This window comes from Carassius carassius, chromosome 2, assembly GCF_963082965.1.
Source record: "Carassius carassius chromosome 2, fCarCar2.1, whole genome shotgun sequence".
NCBI lineage: Eukaryota > Metazoa > Chordata > Actinopteri > Cypriniformes > Cyprinidae > Carassius > Carassius carassius.
In genome coordinates, this window is record NC_081756.1 from 5,636,153 (window position 1) to 5,659,477 (window position 23,325).

The 23,325-nt window shown below is 38.0% G+C and overlaps 1 protein-coding gene across 1 annotated transcript in view; it reads right to left on the reverse strand.

Annotated features, from left to right (window-relative positions):
- The window catches only part of LOC132096067 (carcinoembryonic antigen-related cell adhesion molecule 5-like), a 124,104-nt gene that overhangs the window by 33,978 nt on the left and 66,801 nt on the right, over positions 1 to 23,325 (reverse strand). The gene's annotated exons all lie outside the window — the stretch shown is intronic.

Consider the following 23,325-nt stretch of genomic DNA (forward strand, 5'->3'; position numbering starts at 1 on the left):
AAAAGACTCAAAAAAGCATCAAAATCTCTTAGCTTTTAGAAGCAATTAGCATTAGTTTGTTATAATTATTGTTAATAGAATTTAAGATTTAATATTTTTTTGTGTGTGTGTGTTTTAAAGGAATCTGCACAGAAGCATCAGAAACACACAAGCTTCTGCCAGTCACACTGAGACTGATCATTCATGACAAGAGAAGAACTTAACTATGATTTTAAGAGGTTTGTGTATTTTGTTTTCATATGTCAGTTTACTGTAAAACTGAAGCACAGTTATGGTTACAGTAATCTTAATTACAGTAACTTACAGGGAACAGTAAGTCAACCCTTGAATGTCTTACAGTGGGTAATAAATTTAAGATTTGCTTGTCATTGATATTAATTACTTCACAAATATGTGTAAATATTGGTATAACAAAACATTGATATTCATATCCAGTATGTTCTGTTGTAATCACAGATCACTCAATTGCAAACTTTACTACATTTACATAATTTAAGAGCAGGGCAGTGGCAAAGGGGGGGGGGGTTGTTATAGTAACGAACACAACTGTAACACGCATCTGATCGATGGTGATGTCGCCCCGCCGGCACATGACCGACCTTCAACATTTAATTATGGTTGAAATAAGGTCAGTTGTTTTAACGTTGAAACAACGTTGAAAATGTTTAATGCTAAATGGTTGAAAAAGGTTAACAAACTTTTAAATAATTTATATTAAATTATTTAAGATCATTATTATTATTTCAACAGGTTTTTACAATATTTTAATCATGATACCTATTCTAAAATCTAAAGTTATATGTTAAATATTATCATCAACAACAATAAAACTAAATACATGTCGCTGCTTTATCACACTGAAACAATTCTTATTGGTTGAAGACAAGAACTCCAAGGCACTCGAATATCTCAGTGAAAAAATTAAAAAGCCTTTTTTAAGCTTTTTTAAAAAAATGGTGAGAGGTAGAATGTAATAAAGGCTTTTTAATTTTTTCACTGAGATATTCGAGTGCCTTGGAGTTCTTGTCTTCAGAGATTTACTATCCCACAACCAAAGAGCACCGAGACTTTATACCCCATTTAGCACTTTTGTTTTTGCATTACTTTGAAGAATTCTTATTGGTTGTTTTACTTTATTGATTTGATCATGATTGGTTAATCTGGCTTTCATCCAGGAAACTGGACAATGAATCATATATAGTTACCAGAGTTTACAAATGGGTAACTTAAAGGACATGTAACCTGCAGAAGATCCCGTGTGTGTATTTTTGTATTGCTTTATCACAGATGCTCAAGTTAGATGCTCATCTGATGTTGTGCTGCTGCTCGGCAAGGCAAGGCAAGTTTATTTATCCCTCTGGAGTCTAAGGGTATTTTGGGGGCCTGGAGAAGTTTTATCATGCCCTGACATTTGTGCTTTTTTCAGTTTCTTATCAATATCTAAATTAATAAAAAAAATATTATGCGTGGTTAGTGAAAAACTAAAAATGTTAAAACAATTGAAAAAGGCCATAAAACACATAAAGAACAATGGTTCCTGGGATTTTTGAGAACTGGAGCTTGTAGCCTGGAATTTTTCTTTCTAAATGATGTGAAAATCCTCTTGTTTACTCACTCACAGAAAACAATATATTGATTTAAATTTTCTAAGACACTTTTTGTTGGTAAAAGTGATATGCGAGTAGGTGTCAACTATCATGAATATCATTGTGATTTACACCTGAGAAGACAAAGGGCCGCATAATGAGCTGCATAATGAGCTGCATAATGAGCCTTTCAGTCATCTGTGCCACTGAGAGGGAAGAGTTACAAGAAAGAATGTGAAGACAAAATAAATGTATATAATTTTATGTTTGTAGTTTATTAAGAATATATTTAATTATCCCACAACATAATTTAATATCCACTTGGGGAGCAGTTAAACAGTTTATTAGAAACAATCAAAGCTGATTTTCAAACAAATTTTTTGGCATCATTACAATCCTCACACAATCCTTCAGAAATCCTTTTAACGATCTTATTTTTAAAAAAATAAATAAATAAATACTGTATCACATTTCGTACACAATGGTAGTTCAAAGTGCTTAACATAAAAAAGTAAAATATTCATAAAGAAATAATAAAACATAAATAAAAACAAGCAATTTTAAAACTTTGGTTTTGGTCCAAGGTCATTTAGAGACTTATATACGAGTAAAAGCATTTAAAATCAATCCTAAATGTAACTGGGAGCCATTGTAAGGAGCCGAGGACTGGTGTGATATGCTCAGATGTTCTGGTTCTAGAAATCACTTAATTAAATATAAATTAATATTAATACATTTTAATTTAATCTTTGAGTAAGGTTTCTTTGTTTTTTACATATAAATACAGCACAGTTATGTAATTTTTATTATAACACATTTTAATTTAAACTAAGTTTTTCATTTACCTGTATGTAAGCACAGTACAGTGCTAATGTAAAGTGGCTGACAACAATAAATATTGTTATTAGGAATAAAACTGACTATTTTTTGAACTGTAGAGCTGTAGCTGAATACTTAGGCTCACTACAACGCTGAAATTTAATGTTGGTCATTATGGTGGAGCTTAAGAGAGACAAATATGTGTTTCTTACAAGTGTTTCTTGGTATAAAACGTTTGAGAACCACTGGTTTAAAGAAATGGTATAAAATGAAATCCTGCTTTTTAAGAACTTTTCAGTAAACCATTTTTTTCTTCCCCCTTGTAGAGTCATTAAGGATCCAGCTTTTTCTTGAAACATTGGTAAGAAAGTGTTCATCTGCTACATTGCACTGTCACTTCTGCTAGAGATTCATTGACTTTTTGTGATATGTTTTGATTTTACTTAGTTTAATGAAAATGTACTTTATTTTTATTTTTACTTGTTTTACTAAATACACTGTAAAGCTAGTGCTCTAAAACAGTGTATTTAGGGGGCTCTGAAAACACTGCTTGTGTATAATTTGTTATTGTAAACTTTCATCTGAATACATTAAATAAGTGTTTAATGAATAGTGTTGTGCAGTTTGTTATTGATTGTGTTATTTATTTTGCATTCAGTTTATATTTTATGAGGATTTATTTTCTATTTTTTTAAACAGGACAGTACAGAAAGCGGGAAGAGAGTGAAGGGGACGGGTCAGAAGGGACCTGGAGCTGGGACACTTCCAAGGATCACCTGAAGCACAACCACACTATATGCATGCTTAACAATGTAATACAACATTTATAATTTATGTAGCCTACATTCAGGGCCGTTTCTAGGCATAGGCAAACTAGGCGGCCGCCTAGGGCGCAAACAGCTGGGGGGCGCCAGTGAGAGCCCCCGCCCCACCAAGAGTTTATTTTATATATATATATATATATATAATATATTATATATATTATTAATATTATTATTTTAAGGTCATATTATATTTTCATAATTTTGCTATTTCGAAGCATTATGATTACTTGCGATTATCTGAGTAAGTCTCATTGATGGTGATAGTGGCCGCTGCCGTTAGAGACATGTTAAAGTCACCTTTCAACGTCGCCATCCGTGGTTAAAGTTACTTGAAGTAAATGTTTGAGTTTCATCATCATGAAAAGGTCAAAGCCATCAGGGGCTCAGTATCGCAAGAAGAAAAAAGAAGACGAGAAAAAGAAAGCAAAATATACAGGTATGTTACAAATTGTTCTACAAGCTCCATCACCACTACGAGCAAAACATGACACTGTTTCTCCTTGACATTGAGAAACGCCTTGTGACTGCATTATTAGCACCACGGGACGGATTTACGTCATGCTCATTTCAGCAGCGGAATTTTATAGCAGGGTTTTTCCTGCATTTAAATTTATTTGGCGGCTGCAAAAAAGCTTATTTTTGTCCCGTCAAAAGCCTTATTTGATCGGTGAATGAATCTCAGGGTTGCAAACAGCGCCGCTTTTTTCACGTCAGTTTGGGTGACTTGGGTCTTGAGATCGGTCTGATTATAATTTCTCAAAGTCATCTGAAGCCATTCCATAGCTTAATGTGATGGACAGAAGACTATTTACAGCATTAAATTAAAGTATACGGAAACCTCGTTTTCCCTCCTCCGCGGCTGTCAATCATTCTCCATAAACAGGGATGTTTCCAGGCAGATGTCCTATGATGACATTATTGACACTTTTGCAGCTATTAAGTCTAGACGTGTCCACTTTTAAAGCTATCGAAAATAGTAAACATGCTCAAATATGCCATGGTCAATTGCCATGGTCAAAAGTCCTTGGTTACCAGTTACTTCCTTTGAACATGGATGTGGTTACTGTGTATTATTGTATAGCTAATATGTAGCTGATAACATAACATTGTCATGTTTTAGTCATTTAGTTTTTTTGCATTTAATTTGCCTGTTTGTCTTGTATTGTTTAATATTAATAATATTTAATTCTGATGAATTGTACATACTTGTATTTGGACAAATTTTGCAATATTTACGCAATAATTATTAAATGGTTTCCTTGCAGCTATGTTTAGTTTTTAATTTATGGTACAAATCTTTGGTGGGGGGGGGGGGGGGGGGGTTGGTAGAAATCTCGCCTAGGGTGCCAAAAACGCTAGAAACGGCCCTGCCTACATTACAAAGAATATTATTACAAATTCCTGTAAAGGGCGCCAAAAAGGTCTGATAACTGCTGTTGTAACACTTGCATGATGTTTAAATCCATGTTTAATATTGACCAAACATTTAATAAAAAAATCCACTTAATATTTCATTTTTGGCCACCTTTTTGCTATAGAAATGCCTCTATAATTTCTTCAACAAAAACATGTGGACATCACAACCCTTACAAAGATTATTCCTTGGGTTAATTGAAGTAAAATATTCTTCTGTGTCAGTTATGAACGCTTGAGGCTACAAAAATCAATCATACAACTGTTTTAGTAAATCATAGCCATAGACTGTCTAGCAACAATTGTAATTTGTAAATAATAAAATGTAATTACAATTTAGTTATTTACTTTTATATTTTATTAAAGGTCTATTTTGACCCCTATAGTAGTAGTTTTTTTTTACTTCCATAATAATTTGGGGAGGGGGCACAACAATACAGTTCTGCTTAGGGCACCCATTTGGCCCCAAGCCCGGCCCGAGGGGCGTAAAAAAGTCTCAAGACCAGCCTAAAAGTTAAACTTTTAAAACTTGTTGTCATCCTAACATCAAACAGCTTTACTCATTATACACAGAGTGCTATACTGTCTATCAGCTATGAATATTTTAGTCTTTCAAAGGACAAAATTGGTGGAAAAACAGTTATAAAAATGAGACCTAAACAACATAAAATGCAGGCTGGGATCGAGGCCCTCTAGAAGCGCGAGGCCCTGTGCGGTCGCACACTTGGCACAGACCTTGCGACCGTACTGTTTAAGAGTGTAAACGTGCAATATAATGAGGTCATGTGACAGTTTGAGTCACTATTGTTGTAAGTGATTTGTTTCACATGAAAAATAATAAAATAATAGAGTTTATACTGAGCTGAATTTGGTAAACAGTAAGAGTTTTACATTTTGATCAAAACCTCAGTCTCTCAGTTGGACATGTGATCATATTAGAGAGAGTTTATGAGGAAGATGATAATAAACTCACCCGTCACAGAGAGAGAAACAGCAGAGCTTGATTGTGATGAGTTTGGTCTTTTATCTCTCTGTCCTCTACACGTGTACTGACCCGCATCAGATGTAGTTACTGCTCTGATAGTGAGTGTGTCTGTGATTACAGTGAGACGCTGAGACGACTGTAACTTTACACTGCCTTTATTCCACTCATATCTCCAGTCTCTGTAATATGTCCACTCATATCTCCGGTTATATCTCCAGTCTGTCAGGCCATTTCTCCGTCTCCAGTCACTGTAAGACTCAATCACACACTTCAGACTCACTCTCTCTCCAGTGAATACAGGACTGTCTGGAGTCACAGTCAGAGCAGATCTGGGTAAATCTGTGAAGAAAGACAAAAATATGAAGTGACTCAAACAGCTCTTTCAGGGAAAACATTTTGTAAATTTTTTATAAAACATATTATTTTAAGTCATATTTCATAATATTGGCTCTGTTTTATTTGTGTACTGTCATTAGTTTTCTCATTTCAGTTTTTTGAGGAGGCTCTGGTTAAGTCTTGAAGGATCTCAGGAATCTCAATCCATCTTATTTTTCTTGTAAGAGCCATTTATGAGTTTAATGTGTCTGGTTTATGGTGTCAATCACTATTTTAATGTTTTGTTGCTTGATATTGTAAACCTGTGCCCTTCCATATTATTTTAATACATGATCTGAATCATGAAACACTGGTTTGTAGTGCACACAGTTTTACTGTCTCCTGCACTTTGTTATTCTCCTGGATATTTCTCTACAGTGTCTAATGAACCAGACGTCTCACACATTCACAGAAAACCACTTCTGCGTCGAAAAATAAGATTCATAACATCCTCTGTGTGTGTTTCTTCAGGAGAGCATCCATTATATATCTGTTATTATTTTCTTTGTTTTTTAATTAATGTTTAATCATAATCATTAATCATGTCATTGTTGCATTTAATCAAATAATAATTTAATATTTTTTATTAGTTAGTATTTCACTTATTCTTCTTGCTCTTGCGGTGCTTTCAGATGTTGTTTAACATGATTGTTTGTTTCAAGTAAGAGAATGTGTCCATGTCAAGGTTTTTAACGTCACATGTTGATTTTCTTTAATACAGTTCTAGCTTCACGGCTGAATGTGGTTTTGTGAACTGGTTTTGGGATCAGACAGGACAAGATGGATGTCTCAGGATCTGATAAAGTGACTGGATGGAGATCTGATCTAACAGTCACACGCTCAGACAAACATCTGAATGTAGAGTTAGATCAGGAATGGACTTGAATAAGATCCTCATGCAGAGAGCAATAGAGACACAGAACACAAATATTCATGATTCTGCTTAAAAATACTGAATTATATTAGACTCAAATGATTTCACTCTGTCTCTCACTACATACATTTATATTTTAATTACTGAATTTACTGAATTTTATTTCAATTAATTACAATTAAAACCACAATCTTCTGGATTCATCATATTTGATGTGCCATAATCATATTTCATGTCAAATTAAATCTGTCTTAACATTCACTTTCATTGATCTACAGATGATTTACGGTCACTTTCTACAATAATTATTGTTGTATTTGTGTATTACGATATATTGTGACTCAACATATTGTTGCGTTAGTCACGCTTGCATCAGCCGACAGTCACCAATCTCGTCTTGACACCTATCACACATGCGGTCTATTTAAATTCCCATTATTCAGTGTCTCTTCCATCGCTAGAACATTACCATACTGCCAACACTAACTGTATGCAATATAATTTAATCTTTAATTATTATTAATCTTTAATAATTTAATAATTGAATCTAAATCTCACTTCAGCTGCTTCAGTTTCTTTCTGCAGTGGAAACATCAGTTTAGTTGATATTGATTTAATTTGATTGATAACAGCCCTATAACATCTTCTCATATTAATAATTAAGTTTATGTAATATGAAAGATGATGCATACATTAAATACGGTTGGAAACTCTAAATTTTAATTTAATTTAATTTAATTTAATTTAATTTAATTTAATTTCATTTCATTTAATTTCATTTAGCCACAGAGTCTCTGAGCAGAAACATGAATGTCAAGCTCTGTGTGTAATCATAGAGACAGAGACTACAGTAAAAGTAAAGAGAGAGACTGTCTCTCCTCTGAACACACACTGATCTGATCTGATCTCAGCTTCACTACAGCTTCTGATCTCCATCTATTAATACACTTATGAGGAAATATTGATAGAAACAGCATCACAGTATCATGATCATTGTTATGAACTCAAAATCATTATGAGGAAAATACTGCACTAAATTAAATATCTGGTTTGCTTGTAGTTGGTATTGATTATTAAAATTGTTTCCCATTATTGGTAACACCTAAATGAAACACTGATTTACATATTCAGTCAACATTTATGTTCTTTAATTCACATATTACACAATTTCATAGTGTACATTAAACATTTAAAACATTTACATAATTTAAGAGTATCATAAATTGTCAATATTGTCAAATAGGTTTATTTATGAGGACGATGATATTAAACTCACCCTTCACTGAGAGAGAAACAGCAGAGCTTGATTGTGATGAGACTGATCTTCCTTCTATGTGTCCTCTACACGTGTACTGACCCGCATCAGATGTTTTAGATCGTTCAATAGTGAGAGTGTTTTCTTTTACAATGTAACGCTGAGACACTTTAATGTTTGAGTTTCCTTTCCACCACACATATCTCCAGACACTGTGATCAGACTCAATCACACACTTCAGATCGACTTTCTCTCCAGTGAATACTGTATTGTCTGGAGTCACAGTCAGAGTAGATGTTGGTGAATCTGTGAAGAAAGACAAAAAAACATGAAGAGTCTGAAACAGCTGTTCAGAGGAAAGAATTACTCTGTATTTGTATGACACTATATAGTGTTTTTTCTTTTCTTTCATAGCTTGTGTGTTTTCCTGGTCGAGTCGGAGTGAAATGCTGTGCTGACAGAGACTCATGAACACTTACTCGTGCACAGAGACCAACAGTCAAGGTCCGGATATTCTTTATAAAATGTTACATTTCAATTTGTTTTTCCACCAAACCCCTGAACACGTGCTGTATTTGAATACAGTGGTGCAGAACGGGGATATTCAGTATATGCAGTGCATAGAGGCTGAAATAATTTAATACAATGTTATAAATAATCAAAAGCTAAGTTGTTTAAAAAATAATGTAATGAAAAATTTTTATTTAATGGTTTTTAGCATTTTTAATGAGTTCAAAATGTATAATAAACTGAGTACTCTACATATCAACCGTAGCTCAGCGCTCACACTTCGACACATTAAGCTCCGTTCACATTACAAGAGACACGCAACGACAGAGACGTGTTCCCATTCACTTCAGTGAGGAGCTGGTGATTTCTGGCGACATGAGCGACAGCGACCGTTGGTGACCGGATGGGGCGTGTCCAGAGATGGGACACAGTGGAGAATCCTTCAACTTCAAAGAAGAACAACTATTGGGAGCAACAGCCAATAGGAAAGAAGATGATAGAGCTCATGTGATCGCTCTCCTCTCAGCTCCGGCAGTGAAAATTTATTATTAACAGCTGGAATAGGTTCATGAAGTAAGATTTTTGGGTATGTGAATGGACTCTAAATTAAATTTTAGAATTCATATTCAGAAATTGATGAAAAAATTCACAAAAGGAACAAATGTCTTAAGATGTTTGTCAGGAGCTGTGGGGGGGGCAAGCTGTCAGTCATTGAAAATAATTTACTGTGCTGTGATTAGGTCAAACATAGATTATGGTAGTGTAGTTTACAGTTCTGTGAACAAAACCTTCCTTCAAAAGATAGTAATAAACTATTACAAAAAGTAATAAACCAAGCTTTGTGGATTTGCTGTGGTGCATTTAGATCTTCTCCGGTGGCTTCATTACAAGTTTAAATGTAGAACAGTGTAAGTTTCAGTTGATATTGAGATACTGGTATGGTGTAATGGAACATCTGGAAAACCATCCAGTTAGACTACTTCTGAAAGATTGTTGGGAATAATACAAATAAATACTAAGAAATAACAAGCTTTGGTTGGGTAGTAAGGAAACAGCTTGGACATGAAAGATCATGAAATTGCCCCCTTGGTTGTTATATGCCAAGTTTGTATATGCCCTGATGAGTTTGTATCCGTCCATACACAAGCTAGTTAATGGGCTTCTGGTCGTTGATTTACAGAAGGTTTTCTGTGGAGTTTGTGTCAGGGCTAGAATACAGGGATCTTGTTTACCCCTCAGTAAATGTGCAGCTGTGTCCTGTCTGAATATAGTGTGACTCATGCTGTATGAGAACACTTCTGATTGAGGTGGGTTACACCATTAAGAATTAATCTTAAATATACATAAAATTTAGGTTCATCCAATAATTATGTTGCATCAATCTTTAAACCTTGTTTAACTGCAGAATAACTGCATCACATCACATGGGGAAGTCGTGTCCTAGTGGTTAGAGAGTTTGACTCCTAACTCTAAGGTTGTGGGTTCGAGTCTCGGGCCGGAAATACCACAACTGTGGTGCCCTTGAGCAAGACACTGAACCCCCAACTGCTCCCCGGGTGCCACAACATAAATGATGCCCACTGCTCCGGGTGTGTGTTCACGGTGTGTGTGTTCACTGCTGTGTGTGTGCACTTTGGATGGGTTAAATGCAAAGCACGAATTCTAGAGGGTTTCCCAAACTAAAAGCTAATAATTAAATCTGAAAAATAAAATAATAATAATAACATTCAAATAAATATTTTAAAAGATCAAAATAAAAGAGTAAAAATAAATAATTACAAAGATTATATATTTAATTTGTTCATTTGTATGTCAATTTTTTATGTTCTGTTAGTTTCATTTTAATGGACTTTTAATTTGTTTCTCTCAGTTCCTGTTTCCTTTGTTCAAGTTTCCTGTCACTCATCAGTTCCCCCCGGACACACATTAATCATCACAGGTGTCTGTTATTTTGGTTCATCACTGTATGTATTTCAGTCCATGTATTACGTGTATTTCAGTTCCTCTTCATCCTGTGTTCTTTGTGTTTCTTCTTGGTTCTGTCTTTATGTAATAAAATAGACTTGATTTGGAGGTTTTCAAGATTGCGGCTTGAAGGGAGGCTGTGTGTAGTTGAGCGGTAGTGTCTCTTGAGTTTCCTACTATTACAACCCGGATATTATAATTTTAGCACGCACATGTCTTGTGTTTGCCATTATGAGCATAACTGACTACTTTCTGAGGCAAACAGAAAGCTTGCCAAGTAAGAAAACGCCTAATGCCAACAGCTCTAATGAGGCCGATGAGTGAGCCGATGTTGCTAATGCTAATACGAGCTTGCCCGTGTCTCCGCTGTCTGACGCGGTTGTGGAGATTACAGCCAATATCTCTTAGCTCATTGATGAAAAAATGGATCCGATTTCGCAGTTGTTACTAAACTAGACGAGCATCATAAGCAGATCACTGAAGCGGAAACGAGGATATCTGCTGTGGAAGACGTGGTAACCCCGATCAAGGCTAAACTACAGTCCCTTGAGAAACTCATACATGATATGGACGAACAGGCTGAAGACCTTGAAAACAGAGAAAGGAGGGAGAATATCTGCCTTGTTGGATTACCTGAGGGCATGGAGGGTGACAACCCAACGTGGTTTTTCAAATCAAGGCTTCCTAAGACTCTCTGTGTTGCTTCGAAAGCAGGTCGTATAAAGCTATAGAGAGTGCATCGATCACTCGCCCCCAAACCTTCCTCTACGCAGCGACCGCGACCCATCTAGGTGAGGTTCCTCAACTTTCAAGACAAACAGTGAGTGTTAAATGCAGCGCAGGAGCTGGGGATCAAAGGCTCCCCTTTGAAATTTGGAGAGAGCACGTTGATTTATTTTCAGGACTTCACAAGCACAGGATGTCTGGGACTCCCAATATGCAACGGGAGGTAAAGTGTGTAATTTTTTTTAAGTGTTCAATAATTGCTGTTCAAGTTCTTTGTATCTGTTAATTCCTTATGTTTTTATTTTGGCTTACCACTTGTCTACGTCATTCAAATTGTACATTTGGACTACATTTATGTATGATATACAATTAGAATTCTAAAGCTTAAAGTGTGCACATGGAACATTAATGGTATTCACACACCTATTAAGAGTAGAAAAGTTTTAACTTTTTAAAAAAAAGGAGGGGGTACAAATTGCTTTGCTACAGGAGACCCATTTAAATGATCAGGCAGTGGCGGCTCCTGTCAATTCTCTCAGGAGGGGCAAATGTTTGCTCGATTAATGAGGAAAGCTGATTGGACTATTTAGAGGAAGCACAAACAGTCTAGAATAGTGAAAGCTAGCGTAACACTGTGGTTGAACGTAAAAGAAGAAAAAATCCCTCCCTTTTCTTTGGTGGTGCGTCACCCAATCGCCCTAATGGAGAAACCGCCACTGTGAGCAGGAACATGCTAAGCTATCACAAAGGGGGGGGGGGGGCCAGGGCCAGGTCCTTTTCTCATCTTTCACTTCGAGGAGCAGAGGCGTAGTTATTTTAGTTAAGAGAGGTATGCCATTTCAACTAGTAGAAGTTGCCAAGGACACAAGAGGGCCCTATTTAATTGTGAAGGGGGTATTATATGGCGAGGAAATTGCTTTGATGAACATTTATTGGCCCCAGCGTTTGCCAAAATAGCAGAGTGGAGAGTTGAGACACTGTTTATTGGGGGAGATTTTAATTGTCATTTATGCCCCATTATTGATAAATTCCCAACAGGTAAATCATTATTATCAACTCAGGTTAAAACTGTTAAGGCTCTCTGTGAAGACTTTGACTATCACTCTGCAGTACAGGAGAATACTTTTTTTGTCCACAGCTGCTATACAAGGATAGATTATTTTCTCTAAAAAATATGTTGCAGCATATAATGTCTTGCCATATATGTAATATATCTATATCTGACCATGCAGAAGTTTTTGCTGAATACCCCTTCGGGAACCAAAATACTGATAAATCTAAAAATCTAATAGTTGGAGATTTTACCCATTTATTTTAGCTGATCATAATTTATCATTTATTTTGGCTGATCATAATTTATATCATATTTTACAGAGGAGTTTAACTCTTTCATGTCCATTAACTCTGCCTCAACCGAAGATCCATCATAACTATGGGAAACAGCCAAAGCTTTATCTAGAAGCCTTATTATAGCATACGAACGAAGTAAAAGGCGCAGACAAGCCAAACAAAAAGAGATCTTAGAATCAAAGCTTAAGGACGTTGAGAGATTATATATTAAAAAACCAACCCCTGGTAAGATGAAGGTAAGATTTCAGCACTAAGATCTGCTTTAGATTCTCTTTTAACAAAACAAGCAGAAGTGAAAATTAGTTTAGCTAAACAGAAAATATACGAGCATGGGGATAAAGTGGGGAAATATTTAGCATTATTAACAAAGAAAAAATCTGACTCTCGTCTATCCTGTCCATTGTGGATAGATGTGGTAAATGTTTTCTAGACAGCCTTTCTATTAATAATACATTTAAAGAATGGTTTGAGAATGTATATAAGTCAGAATTAGAAGGGGATACAACACAATCCACAGAGCTTTTCTTCTCCACGCTTAACCTGCCCAGTTTATCAGAGGACCAGACGTCTTGCCTTAATGCTCCTATATCTAAAAAGGAAGTTCTAGAAGCAATAAAGAGTTTGCAATCTGGGAAAGCACTTGGCCCAGATGGCCTTAGTACTGAATTTTATAAAGAATTTAGAGATTTAGTTGACCCCTTACTAAATATGCTCAGAATGAGCTTTATTGCCAGGTATGCTTACACATACGAGGAATTTGTTTTCGTGACAGAAGCTCCGCAGTGCAACAGAATGACAGCGACAGAACAAAAAAACACCTAATAAAAGAAAAAAAAATCCAAATAAGTAGGTATTGAATGACAATATACAAATTGACAATGTATGGCAGATATATTACAAAAAGCAGTTATGTATGTACAGATATATTATGTGCAAAATTGAAGTGTACACTAAGTATATGTGTATATAAATATAAATAGTGTAGTGTGTTCCACAGTTATTATCAAGTGTTCATTAGATGGATTGCCTGAGGGAAGAAACTGTTCCTGTGTCTGGTCGTTCTGGTGTTCAGAGCTCTGTAGCGTCGACCAGATGATAACAGTTCAAAGAGGGAGTGTGCTGGATGTGGAGAAGGGTATAACTGCAGCCTGGATATCTCCAAATAGGGGCGGGAAGCCACGGCCAATGATGAAAGTCTTTGCGAAAGGAGGCCCTGCCCTATTTTGGAGGTTCTGCCCACTTTTGGAGTTCACGCCCCATTTTGGAGATCTTCGGTCTGCAGTTATACCCACTTGTGGATGTGAGGGGTGCAGAGTGATTTTGCCAGCTGTTTTGCTCACTTTGGATAAGTACAGTTCTTGAAGATTCTCTCAGTAGTCCGATAGTCTTCTGAGGTCGATACATCTTTAATTTTGAAAAAAGATAAACAAGCGGAGGCCTGTTCATCATACCGACCTATTTCGCTGCTTAATGTAGATCTGAATATTCTTTCTAAAATATTAGCAACATGGTTAGAATGCCTTCTCCCCACTCTAATAAAGGAGACCAAACAGGCTTTATTGTAGGACGCAACTGTCAATAACATGCGGAGGCTGTTGAATGTGATACAGTTTGCTAGGCAGCAGTCAGTAGATGGTCTTGTGATTTCTCTAGATGCGGAGAAGGCATTCGATTGCATGGTGAGCACTTCATTAAGTGGATCAAGTTATAATATAATGGGCCTCTTAATGCTGTGCTGACTGATGGATGCCGCTCCTCTACATTCAAAGTTGGGAGAGGGACGAGGCAAGGCTGCCCTTTACTTCCTCTTTTATTTGCTTTGATAATTAAACCCTTAGACTCCAGAGGGTTTTAAGACATTTTCTGTCATTTCTACATTTATTTACTGGTTATCATCCGGTATAATACTGCAAATTCCCTTTAAAGCAAACAACTGTAATTCCATTTGCATCATGGGAATTTCTGTAACGTCAAACACCACATACAGAGACTAACTGTATGTTTTCATTATTATGATTATTATTATTATTATTATTATTAATTGCTGTATACTAGGGCTGCACAATTATGGATAAATTGAGAATCACAATTTTTTTTTGGTCTCATATAGAGATCACGATTCTCCTACGATTCTGAACTAAATAAAATAATGTGTGACAATGTTATTGCTGTCTAATTAAAAGTGTCTAATTAATCTGAATTATTAAACATGTTAATATACACTACCAGTCCAAAAGTCTTTGAACGGTAAGATTTTTTTTTTTTAATAATACACAGAGCCTGCATTTCTTTTATCCAAAATACAGCAAAAGTAGTAATGTTGTGATTCAATTTACAAAAAAAAAAACACTGATTTCTATTGGAATATATTTTAAAATGTAATTTATTTCTGTGGTCAAAGTTGTATTTTCAGCATCATTCCTCCAGTCTTCAGTGTCACATGATCTTCAGAAATCATTCTGATATGCTGATTTGCTGATAAATATTTTTTTTTTTGATTATTATTACTATTATCATTATCAGAAGTATATAAATTAATACTTTTATTTTGCAAGGATTCTTTAAATTAATCAAGTGTGACATCTATAACAAAATATTTCTATTTCACATAAATTTTGTTCTTCTGAACTTTCTAAGAAACCTGAAAAAATCTACTCATCTGTTTTCAACATAGTAATAATAATAATAATAATAATAAAATGTTTTTTAACAGCAAATCAGCATATCAGAATGATTTCTGAAGGATCATGTGACACTGAAGACTGGAGGAATGATGCTGAAAATACAAATTTGATCACAGAAATAAATTACATTTTAAAATACATTCAAGTAGAAAGCAGTTATTTTAAATTGTAAAAATATTTCAAAACTTTACTGTGTTTGCTGTACTTTGGACCAAATAAATGCAGGTTTGATGAGCAGAAGAGACTTTAAAAAACATTACACATCTTACAGTTCAAAAATGTTTTGACTGGTAGTATATATATGTAACCCTGATGTTATATTTGTCCTTTTCTAGATTTACTGAGGGTGCAATTATGACAGAATGCTTTATTTTATTTATTTATTTGAAACGTTTATGTATTATTTTTTCCTTTCTTTTATTAGAGTTTGGTTGGGGAGTACAGGTGAAAAACGTGGTAAACATCATTTTGGGTTGTGAGTTGATGTGCATTGGACAACTAAGAGACTGACAAGTTTGTGAGCCAATCAGATTTTCTTATGAGCGGGAGACGGGAGGAAAAGTTCGAGAGAGAACAGGAGAAAGTTGGAGAGAACGGGAGAGTGAGAAGAGACGTGAGTTTAACGAGGTCTTTGAGTGTTTAACAGGAGAATCTTGCCTGTAATCAGAAGTACTGCTCGTATTTCTGCACTAAGGAGGTGGCTCGTTATGACTACGGACTGTTTCATGTAAGTTTGCAGTGACTGCATGTTTGGCTCGGCCAGAGTTGAACGCTGTGCATGTTGGCATACTTTTGAAACTGAAACTGTTGTTGTCCTCTGCTTAAACCGAGCGGAGTTTCAGGAAAGAACGCAGACTTCTGTTTCCCGGGATGAAAATGTCGGCGATCGTCGTCGAGTGATTTTTTGAGAATCCGAAGCGCAAACAACCACCGCACCTGTTGTACACTGAGACATTGCGATTTGGGACCATTTCAACGTGATTAAAGCGGACGTGTTTCAACGCATACTAGCAACTCAATTGAGGTAACCATTTAAACCATCTTTTTGTCTGCTCTCTGGAGTGAAGGGGCCAGTTTCATTTTCCCGGCCACTACGCACTCAAGCTCCGTATCAGGCCTGCAACGGGGTGGGATGTGTGTTTAAACATTTGAGTGCACTATTGATATTGCGACTGTGTTTGTTCTTTTTCCATTTTGAGTGTATTTTGATTGTTCAAAGCTTAAAAGGTTTATTCAAGCCTACACAATTTATACAGAGATATAAGTTAATTTGATAGTTTAAATTAAAGTTAAACAGGCCTTAAAAAAGGTTTATGCCTTTATGGTTAACTTTAGTGAGTTAATTACATTCTGAAAGGGGACATAAAATTGACAGTACTTGTGTGATACGGTAAAAAAGGTGTTTAGTTACTGTTAAAAGGAAGGCAATCACAGACGATTGTTTTGACATTTTATTTGTTTTTGTTTTGTTTTCATTTACATGGTCATTCAAATTTTCGACACATTTCAGTTTAATTTAAATACCAAGTTTCCATTTCATTGATATAAAATACAATCTTTATTGGTTTAAACGTTTATTTGTGAGTGTGTGTGGGTTATTGCAGTTAAAAGTAATTTAGGAACAACTCCTACGCTAGAAATAAATCAACTGCTTGTATAACGTAATTCCTTGGGGGTTTAGTTATATTAGAAGACAGGGTTAAAAGATCATTTGGAAATAAAAAGAACTCGGGTCCTTATCAAAAACTCTAGCCTATGTAAATGGTTGGTGGATAGGGGTTACATAATGGAGGCACCGCTGGGATCTCCTGTCTTCTAAACAAAAGGTAAAAGAAAAATGTCGCAGAACGATCTTTCACGAGAACTTTGCAGCTGGTCTGCAGATGAGAAAATTGATCCCCAACATGCTATTTTGCTTGTTGGTGTACCAGCTGACACCGATGTTGCGTTTATCGAAGACACTGTACAAACAGTCAAAGTCTTTGGTCGAGTACGGGCTCGTGCAACAAAGGAAGGCACAGTTCCTGGGACACTTTTGGTACTGTGTGAGTGTAGAGAGAAAATCTGCCCCGCCCAGGTGCCATCTGAAGTGTTGCCATCCTCTGGGGAGACCTGGAAAATTGTTGTTATAAAAGATGAGGATTCTAGTATGAATGCCTTTTCAGACAGGTTAACTCAGTTCCTAAATAGGGAGGGCAAAAGCATTACTGACCTTCAAGGCTTGATGAACCCTTTGGTTTCAAATGTTACATCACCTGAGACAATCATTCGTGCCATTGGGGATTTATTGGAGAAAACTAAGCCCACTAGCGATGGTCAAGCCTACCGTCGCTTACGCATATTTTCTGGTCTTGAGCCCACCCCAGTAGGTGAAGAGAATAGTGAGAATTGGCTTGAACAAGCTAGATTGATGATTTCTGAGTCAGACTGCTCCGCCAAGGAGAAGCGCAAACGTATTGTGGAAAGCCTTAAAGGGCCAGCGTTAGAGGTGATAAAGGCAGTAAGAGCCAACAATGCAGATGCTACAGCACTCGAGTATATTGAAGCTTTGGAGAGTGCTTTTAGCACCTCAGAATCGGGGGAGGACTTGTATTTTGCTTTTCGTTTGCTTCGACAAGAGCCTGGGGAGGCCTTATCTGATTTTCTTCGTAGACAAGAAAGATCGCTAACGTTAGTGATCAAACGGGGAGGGTTAATTCCTCAGAGAGCTGATCGTGCTCGTGTGGAACAGTTGTTAAGGGGTGCGATTGAATCAGATTTGATGCTATTGAAATTGCGGCTACATGAACGGAAAGAAAATCCCCCCCCGTTTCTTAAACTTCTTAATGAGATTCGAGAAGAAGAAGAAAACGAAGCGGCTAGACGTAAGCTTGGTGTCAGTGTGAAAGATAAGCCAGTAAAAGACAGAGGGAGAGGCTCACTGTCAAATCGAGACAACTTGAAAGTTGATGCTAAAGAGTTAAGACTCCAACTGGGCAGCGCAAATCTGTCGATTATGTTAAAAGCAAAACTGAGGTAAGGCCCTCAGACAACCCGTTAAATGCAGAGGTTCTAGCCCTAAAAGCTCAAGTAGAACAACTACAGAAACAATTGTCTGTGCTTAGTGTAGGGGTGAGTAGTCCGAATACTCAAGAGTGCCGGATAAGCCGTGGTTCAGTTGCTCCAATAAGATTGGCAGGTAAAAGCAGTGATGGCTTTTTCTGTTACAATTGTGGAGGAGATGGCCACATTGCCAGCAAATGTGAACATTCTGCAAATTCTGGTTTAGTCATTCAGAAACTGCTACAATTACTTCGCAAATCTAAAGAGAAAAAACCTGCTTCAGGACAGAGAGATACTGATCTAGGCCAGAGTGATTGTTTCTCTAAGAAAAGCCTAATTGAGGTTCCTGAGCCTAGTCTTGTACCAGCTGGTCTAGTAGGGCCATCATCCACAGTCGAGGTCAAGGTTAATGGACAGCCTTGTTTAGCTTTATTAGATAGTGGGTCACAGGTGACCATTGTCTTTGAGAAGTGGTATTTACGTCATCTACCTCAAGTACCCTTAAATCCTTTTGAGGGGTTAGCTATATGGGGTTTGAGTTCATCCAGCTATCCTTACCGAGTGTATATTGTGGTAGACATGGAATTCCCACAGACTCTAATGGGTTCATCCGAGGTAATTTCAGTACTTGCATTGGTGTGTCCGGATCCAGTCGGGCCCGAGCAAACGCCAGTGATTGTGGGGACCAATGCCAGTTTTTTCCAAAGATTAGTTGACATTTGTACTGGGAGCTTAGGGCCCAAGACTTCTAATGTTATGAGGATACAGTCTCAGTGGATAACAGATGGGTTAGTCCCTTCCAGTAAAATTGCTGGTTCTGAAGAAAAGCCTGTGGGTGAGGTGAAGTGGGCGGGTGATAGTCCTCTTACACTCCCTCCTCAGACTGAGACCTGTGTGGTGGGTCACATTGACTGTCAGTCTCCTCTGGAGAAAGATATTTACCTTGTAGAGGGTCCTGAAGATGATGTTCTTTCCTGCAGGAGTGTTAGTTCCTCCGGTGGTGGTTCCCTTTTCAGCCATGGGGGAAAACCAACTCAGAGTCTTGGTGCGCAATGACACTTTTAAGGAAAAGTTTATACCAAATGGCACTGTGTTAGCCAGAGTTTATGCTACAGACACAGTGAGAGATGCACGGGAGGTAACAAAGAACCATCAAATACTCGATCCAGAATTGTTTGATTTTGGTAACTCACCTGTGCCTCAATCCTGGAAGGATCGACTCAAGACAGAAATTATCAGAAAGAGTGAATGTGTTTTCCCTATCTGATATTGATGTGGGGTTAGCACAAGGAGTCAAACACCATATTCGGCTGAGAGATGACACCCCTTTCCGTGAACGGTCCCGGCGTATTGCCCCTGCGGATGTTGAAGATGTTCGTAGGCACTTAAAAAATTTGATGACTGCAGGAATTATTAAAGAGTCGAGGAGCCCATATGCATCCCCCATCGTCATTGCTCGGAAGAAAAATGGCGATGTGAGAATGTGTGTGAACTACCGCACTCTAAATAGTCGCACCATACCCGACCAGTATACTACCCCCAGGATAGATGATGCGTTGGACTGCCTAGCTGGTAGCCAATGGTTTTCTGTCCTGGACCTCCGGAGTGGATATTATCAGATAGAGATGGCCGAGGAGGATAAAGAGAAAACTGCAATCATCTGCCCTTTGGGTTTTTTCCAATTTGAGCGCATGCCCCAAGGAATAACTGGAGCCCCAGCCACATTCCAACGGCTGATGGAGCGGGCCATTGGGAAAATGCACCTCCTCGAAGCCATCGTCTATCTTGATGATATAATTGTCTTCGGGCGAAATTTAGAGCAACATGAGGAGCGTCTTTTCAAAGTTCTGGATCGGTTGGAAGAATGCGGTTTAAAAATCTCTATTGACAAATGTCAATTTTGCCAGCCTGAGGTTAAATATGTTGGTCATATGGTGTCGGCAGAGGGTATTGCGGCCGACCCTGCAAAAATCGAGGCAGTAGCAAAATGGAAGCAACCACATGATTTGAAATCGCTGCGGTCCTTTCTGGGCTTTTGTGGTTATTACCGCCGGTTCATAAAGGGTTACTCCTCCGTAGTACGACCACTCACTGATTTGACGAAAGGGTTTCCACCTGCCGGAAAGGGAAAAACAAAGCCTAAGACTGCCAGTACTCAGGGGTACTTCAAAGAGTCAGAACCCTTTGGAGATCGCTGGACTCCCGAATGTACTGCAGCGTTTAGGGAAATTATTTGCAGATTGACGCATGCACCTGTTTTGGCCTTTGCGGATCCGTCCAGACCATACATCTTGCATGTAGATGCCAGTATGAATGGTCTTGGGGCAGTTCTTAATCAAGAAAACCCAGACGGGTTGCGCCCAGTAGCCTACGCCAGCCGTAAGTTGAGTGAAACGGAACAGCGCTACACCATCCATCAGCTTGAATTTCTTGCCCTTAAATGGGCTGTGGTCGATAAATTTCATGATTATTTGTATGGGGCAAGGTTTACCGTCCGTACCGACAATAATCCTCTCACTTACGTGCTGAGCAGTGCTAAACTGAATGCCACTGGACACCGATGGTTGGCTGCTCTTGCCACCTTTGAGTTTACCATTCAGTATAAGCCAGGTCGCATTAATACTGATGCTGATATATTGTCCCGCAATCCGCACGATGACCTAGCTCCCATTAAATGGGCTGAGGTTCCGCCTTCTGGGGTCAAAGCTGTATGCAAACTCGCTCAAGTTGATGTCCCTTCCAGTACTCCTCACAGGTTTGTTGATCAGTTAGGAGTTCATCCTGATGGTCTCCCTGCGGCATTCATTTGTCCGGTACAGTTAGGTGGTGAGTCCTTGGAACTTTTATCTTTAGATGACATAAAGGAGGCTCAGGATACCGATTCTGTAATTGGGGTTGTGAAGAAGGAACTAGACACTGGTAATGTAATGTCTACTGGGAAAGGAGATAACCCAGCTGTTACCCTACTGCAGCGACAGAGACAAAAATTACGTATTTTGAAAGATGTTTTGTATCGCATTACACAGACAGATAACGGTGAAGAACGTACACAGTTAGTCTTGCCTGAAGTGTATCGCCTACGAGTTCTAAGGTCTCTTCATGATGAGTCAGGTCATTTAGGTATTGACAAGAATTGATTAAGGACAGGTTTTACTGGCCAAAAATGGATAGTGACATCGAATCCTACGTGAAAAACTGTGGTAGATGCATTGCTCGTAAGACTATCCCACAGAAGGTTGCACTGTTGAATCAGATAACCAGTAGAAGCCCCTTTGATTTAGTCTGTATAGACTTTTTATCCCTAGAGCCTGACAGCAAAGGGTTTGCAAATGTATTGGTAATTACCGATCATTATACTCGTTATGCTCAGGCGTATCCCACTAGGGATCAAAAAGCGACAACTGTGGCAAAGGTCCTGTTTGAGAAATTTTTCGTCCATTATGGTCTTCCTGCACGGGTGCACTCTGACCAGGGGCGAGACTTTGAGTGCAGACTGATCCAAGAGTTTCTCCGAATACTAGGCATCCGAAAATCCAGGACCACGCCCTACCATCCTCAGGGTGACCCACAGCCGGAGCGCTTTAACAGGACGCTTTTGTCAATGCTGGGCACTCTGGAGTCTGCAAAGAGACAAAGGTGGAGCCAGTATGTTAGCTCACTGGTACATACATACAATTGCACTTTCAATGAGGCAACTGGTTACTCTCCCTATTTTTTGTTATTTGGACGAGAAGCTAGATTGCCCATTGATGTTTGTTTTGGACTTTTTCCCTATGGGAAGGAAAAGACTACTCACACGCAGTATGTTCAAAAGTTGAAGGCTGATCTGCAGGAGGCCTACGAACTTGCCTCCGCTGCAGCATTGAAAAACCACCAGAAAAACAAGACTTACTATGATCGTAGAGTCCGGTACCAGGGTTTAGTTAAAGGGGACAGAGTGTTGGTAAGAAACTTGGGACTCAAAGGGAAACACAAACTCCAAGATTAGTGGTGTTCCGTTCCGCACCTTGTGGTGGAACAATTGCCCAATTTGCCAGTATATCATGTGAAACCCGAAAATGGGTTTGGGCGAGAGAGAACGTTGCACAGAGATCATTTGCTCCCAATCGGAGAGTTTGTTCGGTTTGATAACTTGGTTGAGAAAGAAAAAGTCTCTTGTAAACCAGTGACAAGGGTTGAACGAGCAAGGAGAGAATCCACAAAAGCATCAAGAACCGAGGCTGCTCAGTTAGACAGTTTATCTAGTTCTGAGGATGAAATGTATTATGGTAAGTCAGCAATTTGCCAAGAGATACTCGATTCCTTCAGAAAAGAGCCTGAACATGGGGATAGCAAGCCGGTAGTGTTGGAGGATGATCTTTTGTCTGTCAGTGAGCAGAGTGATGTAGAAGAACCACCTGTTGTATATGATGAAATGGTCATGAACGATTCTGAGTCTGGCGTAGCTGAAGCAGTGGAGTCAGAGTCTGAAAGGGGAGACAATTCCGTTTCATATGACTCTTGTAAAGCTGAAGAAAGTAGGCCTACTTATAGACTCAGACGCAGGGTAGAACCAGTCATACGACTCAGTTATGATGAGCCAGGAGTACCTACAAACCGGCCGATTACTTTAGTACATCGTGGGCTTGTCATTCGGATAAGTTACGAAACCCGAGATGTTAATTCATTTGTCACAGGTTGTAAATGTGCACCCGTTTCCTCTCTATATAAATGAGCATACATTTAAAGTTTGGTCTTATGGGGCATGAAGACCATCTGAAGGGGGAGAGTGTAACCCTGATGTTATATTTGTCCTTTTCTAGATTTACTGAGGGTGCAATTATGACAGAATGCTTTATTTTATTTATTTATTTGAAACGTTTATGTATTATTTTTTTCCTTTCTTTTATTAGAGTTTGGTTGGGGAGTACAGGTGAA